The sequence below is a fragment of the Nelumbo lutea genome, chromosome 1, assembly GCF_056320005.1.
Source record: "Nelumbo lutea isolate HS-2025 chromosome 1, American lotus-T2T, whole genome shotgun sequence".
NCBI lineage: Eukaryota > Viridiplantae > Streptophyta > Magnoliopsida > Proteales > Nelumbonaceae > Nelumbo > Nelumbo lutea.
In genome coordinates, this window is record NC_142684.1 from 150417965 (window position 1) to 150423396 (window position 5432).

A 5432-nucleotide genomic window follows, 5' to 3' on the forward strand; every position below is an offset into this window, starting at 1 on the left:
GAACCTATATCGAGCCACAAGACCATGAATACGGTGACCTCATTTTCGTCATCACTCCCTTCTCCCTCTCTCATAATGACACCTCATCATGCTTGGCCCACTCCTCTTTTCTCCATGTTTATCCCTTTCGATATCCCTTCCTAAAACTATTCCTAAAATCTCTCTCTACCAAAATCTAATCTAATCTAACCAAGTGGCACCACTATCCCCCAATTTCTCCTAAATTATCTAAAATTCCTATTTATCTCCTAAATTATTTCTAATTTAGTAGAGTTTCTCCCCTAAATTATCTCTAATTCCAATTTATCCTCTCCCCCACTTTTCATCTATAAGAAAGTTTGAATTAAAATAATTTAAAAATTATTTAAATATTATAATAAAATTATGTAATAACTTTAAAATATTTATTAAAAACACAAAAATCATAGATTTAATAAAATTCATATTATTAATAATTTTATACTTCTATGAAATTCATAACAAAATCATGTACTAACAAAATATTAAAATTTTCAAATTAAAAAAAAATATTATTTAAAATTTTCAATAAATAAAATATTATAAATAACAAAATATTATATAGAAAAATATTTAATATTATGTAATAACTTTAAACAAAATTTAAATAATGGAAAATTTAAATAACGAAATTATGTAATAAAATTTAAATAACTAAATTTTTAATAGTTAAAATATCTAAATTTTAAATAGTTAAAATAACTAAATAGCGAAATAACAAAATTTCAAATGGTTAAAATAACCAAATTATGTAATAAACTTAAAATTTTGATTAAAAGTAGAAAATCGGTATAATAGATTATAGTTGAATTAATAATAATTTATATTTTACAAAATTAATAAAAATTATGTAATAATAGTATAACTTATAATTTTATGGATTATTAAATTCAATAAATAAGTAATATTGAAATAACTAAATAGTGATATTATTTACATAGATGAACAATATTGTAAATAACTAATTTTAAATATTTTAGATATTAAAAATTAATAACTAAATCATATTTTAAAAGAAATAAAATAGATTAAATAAAGAAATTATGTAATAACCTTAAAACTTTTATCGAAAACATAAAAATAGTTATAATAGATTTAATAATATTTGATAATAAGTACATAAAATATATATAATTTAAAAATTTTAAATATTATTGAAATAATTAAAAATAGAAATAATTTATATGTATTGAAGCTTTTAAATAACAAAAATTGGTAATAACTTAAAAAAAAAATTAATATATATTAAAAAATAGAATAATAATTGCAATTATTAATGTTCTAATAATAGGAAATTATTTAACTTAATTATATCAATTAATAATTCTAGAAAAGAACTTTCAGAAAATCAATATCTACTTATAATAATTTTAAAATCTTAATCTATATTTATTATATATTTATATATACTAAAATTTATATTTATTGTATTTTTGTGATAAATATATTTTCAATATTTATGTATAAATCTGTTTTTGTTACACACACACAAGTAGAAACATGCCACGTCATGGCCTGAGCTTTCTCCCATACCCCAACCGATAAGTCTTAGACACTCTTCATTTTAGCCTTTCTTGCTCCCTCATGAAGCCACCTCATCATTCCCTTTTACCTCTATCATAATGAATTATTTAATTTACACTATAGGAAAAATGACTTTTAGCGGTAGTCAAAACAGCCACTAAATGTCCCCAAAACTGTTGCTAGAAACTTTATCAGCATTCGGAAAAAAGCCACTAAAAGAACTATCACTAGAAGTTCTAGCGACAGTTTTCTTGACTGCCGGTAAAGAACAAAAAGCTGTCACTAAAAATACTTTTAGTAGTAGTGTAGTGTTTCCTCAAACAAGGGGCACATTGGATTGTCAATGTTGTCCTTTTTCTTCAGAAAATAAAGGTTGTAATGCTCCTTTGTAGTCTATTTAGCCTAACGTTTTTAAGTTTACAAAACAAAAACTATAAAGTAAATATTCAGTATATTGTTTGTGGCATGCTTGTATCTATAAGAATCTATTTATGAGATTGTATCAAATATCATGAATTTAGAATATGTATTTTTCATGTACTAGTCATCATCTAGGCACTAACTAGAGAGGCCAAATTGATTAATCATCACCCTATTGGTGACCTCATGATAGAATTTTTTTGACCTTGTCTTGTGAAGGGGTCCAATTTTGCAGTATAGTGATGTTATCATTTTTTTTTAATAAGAAAGAGCATTGAGTTTGCAAATACTACTGATTGAGGCATTTGCAAAGTGTTTTTGAAGATGAATATAGTGCTAGATTTTGCATGAGAGTTATGGCAAATAATTTAGGTATGAAGTTACCAATACCAAGGATAATTTCATAGGTTTTTTCTCCAAAGTATCTTGGCTGCATACAAGATGTCCTAGGAAGTATATCAGATACCATGTCCATGTTGTATTCCTGCAACATAAATGGCTAGATGCTGTTAACTTTGTGGTTGTAAAATCTTGAAGATTTCCATACTATCGTATATCACCTTTATACTTCTAAATGATTATTTACTTTGTATTTTCTGAGGCATTAAGAGTTAAACTTCAACATTCACAATCTAATGCACAATCTATAAATTGGAAAGTTATGCTTGAAGTTAGCTAGGGGAAAACCTGATTGGCTTGGTTAGACTATGGAAAGATTGTAGATATACTTTCCAGGTATAATAAAAGATTAGTTTAGTTTAGGAAATTGAATGTGGAGATTGTGGATGAAAGTAAGATACAAAATATCAATTTTGCAGATAGTCTAGGGAATAACTTGACAAAAATAGGTGCTAATCTTATTGATCTAAAATGAGGACAAATGGGATTGGGTGAAAAGATGTAACTATGCATTAAATTTAAAGAGTGGCCTTGATAAAGGATGGTTGGTTGATATGTATGGTCATACTCTTCAAACAGTTTTGGAAAATAGTGTTGTCCATTCTCATTTTTTCCATTTAATGAAATTGATTGTTATTGATATGAAAAGGCTTTTGGTAGTCTGGAAATTTTAGATTTTGTGGTGCTTAAGTAATAACAAAGCTTAAGTTAGGCTAGAATATGCCAAAATGCAAGTCATCCATAGAACAATCATCTCTTTTCATGGAAATGGAGTTAATGGTAGCTTGTTTCAATTACCTATAATGATGGATGTATTATGGAACTAGCAAGTGTGCATATGATTAAGGGTGGTTCAATATATTTAAAATAGTCATGTGAAGCGGTGAAATCTAAAGGATACAAGGATGGATATCAATGTGGAAGTAATTTTTGGTCCATCTACTTAGACTATCATCTTACTTGATGGTATGTGGGAAGGGCCTTAAAATCTAGTCTTGATATATTTAGTATTTCCTTCTAGGTAAGGTTTCTTCTTCCTTCCCAAGAAACTATACATACATAAGGCCTTTCCCCCATAGTTTTATTATATTTTTGTCGTTGCCAATGCATAGTAGTAAGGATTATATGATGATTGTTAAAGGATTTTGGATAATAGTTTTTTATTTTTCTTATCTTTAAAGGATTTTGGATGATTGGTTAAGCTTTTTTATTTGTTTTATATTTGAATATATTATATGTTATTGTGCAGAGCCATGGGTCAAAAAACACTCCCATTCCACATGGAGATGATCTCCATCCCCATCGTGTAGTGTCAACATCAAACTCTTTTGAATTTATTTTTGTGTTTTTATATCTTTTGGTATAAAAATAACATTATTTATTTTGTCTTTTGTAGGAAATCCAATAACTTGGCACAAGGTCCTCTCATGCACATGTAGCAAGTAGGGAGAAGGACAATGTGAATGTGAAGGGGAAATCTCTTCATCTTGGATATATTTTTTTTCTTTACTGTATGTAGTTTTTGGTTAAACAAAAATGTTTAATTGTAAATAATTTTTTATTAATTGTAATATTAAAGGTTAATTTGTTTTATTTTAATATATTTTTATATTGTTAATTGAGTAGTTGTATGGATGGCAGTGATGAATTATGTGTAAAAGAAGTGATAATAGATGATGTGAACCTATCAGGGTTCAGGACACCAAAAAAAGGATAAAAAAATAAAAGAAAAAGAATACAACTTCTGGTGACGTTTGTGAAATGCCACCAAAAGTGTTGATAAAAATTGGTCTTATTCATACTATTGGTGACATTTACAAATGTCACCAAAAATTTAACTTTTGATGATGTTTATAAACATTGCCAAATCTACATGTGGGAAACTTTTGTAAACATTTTAGTGACATTTGTAAAACATCACCATGATTGAAGTACACATCACAATAATTTTCATGACATTACTTTTTGCAACAAGGGAGCAAACGTCACAAAAACATTTTCATGACATTTATGCCCTCTTTGGTGACGTTTGTGTAACGTCACCAATACACATTTTTTGTAGTGATTGCCAGTCTTAGTAGAGAGTAAAATGTAAGAATAGGAAATAGACTAAATCATAATTTGCACATTAAGTAAAAATTATTTATACATGAGCCAACAAAACCGGCCTCAGTAGATAGGATCCGAAAATAAGGTTGTTTTAGAATAACACTTCAAACCTAAAATAACCACAACAATAAATGTTTATACTTTCAAATTACTTAAATGTTTTCTTTGCTCTACAAGATTTGTTTTTTTTTTTTTTTTTGCATAGTTGGTCATTTCACATCTCTTCACGGCTTAACCGATAATTCCCATGACTTCTGTTTAAATGCAACCATTAGCTCATATAAAAGTTGACCTTGTACATGCATAAATGTACATGTGATATGGTTATTATATCACATGTACCTCTCCCAAATTACAAAAAAGGAGAGAGATAGAGAGAGAGAGAGTCTTATTAACTTGTACATGCATAAATGTACACATATATCTTAATTTGGTTATTATATCAGTGTTGAGAATAGGTGCATCTACGAGTTGGATCTGTTTAAACACAGAACTTTGGGATATGGGACTTGGTTAAGAAGGAAGGAAACAACAACCATAAAACAAAGTCATGCACTTGGTTAGAACATGCTCCACAGTTCATGCTATTGTTTATATGAAAATTAATCTTTACAAGGAAGCAAAAATGCATACCTCAGTTGCACCAAGCAAAGTCTTCACTGTTTTTCCATCTAATACAAACTTTTCTTCAACAAGTTTCATGATTTCTTGTAATGCTTCTTTACATTCAGCACTACCTGACACGCCAATCTACATATGAAACTCATAAAAGATACAAATCTCATAAGTCCATAAAATCTATAACAAAAGAAGAAGTTAGTAAAACCTAAAATGCAATAGGAGCATATTGATTCAAGTTGTTAGAATTTGATTGTTTCACATAACACATTTCTATCCTATTTTGGTTAGCATGTTCCCCATTTCCCATGATTTTTTATAATGTTAACCATTTTGTTTTTGTT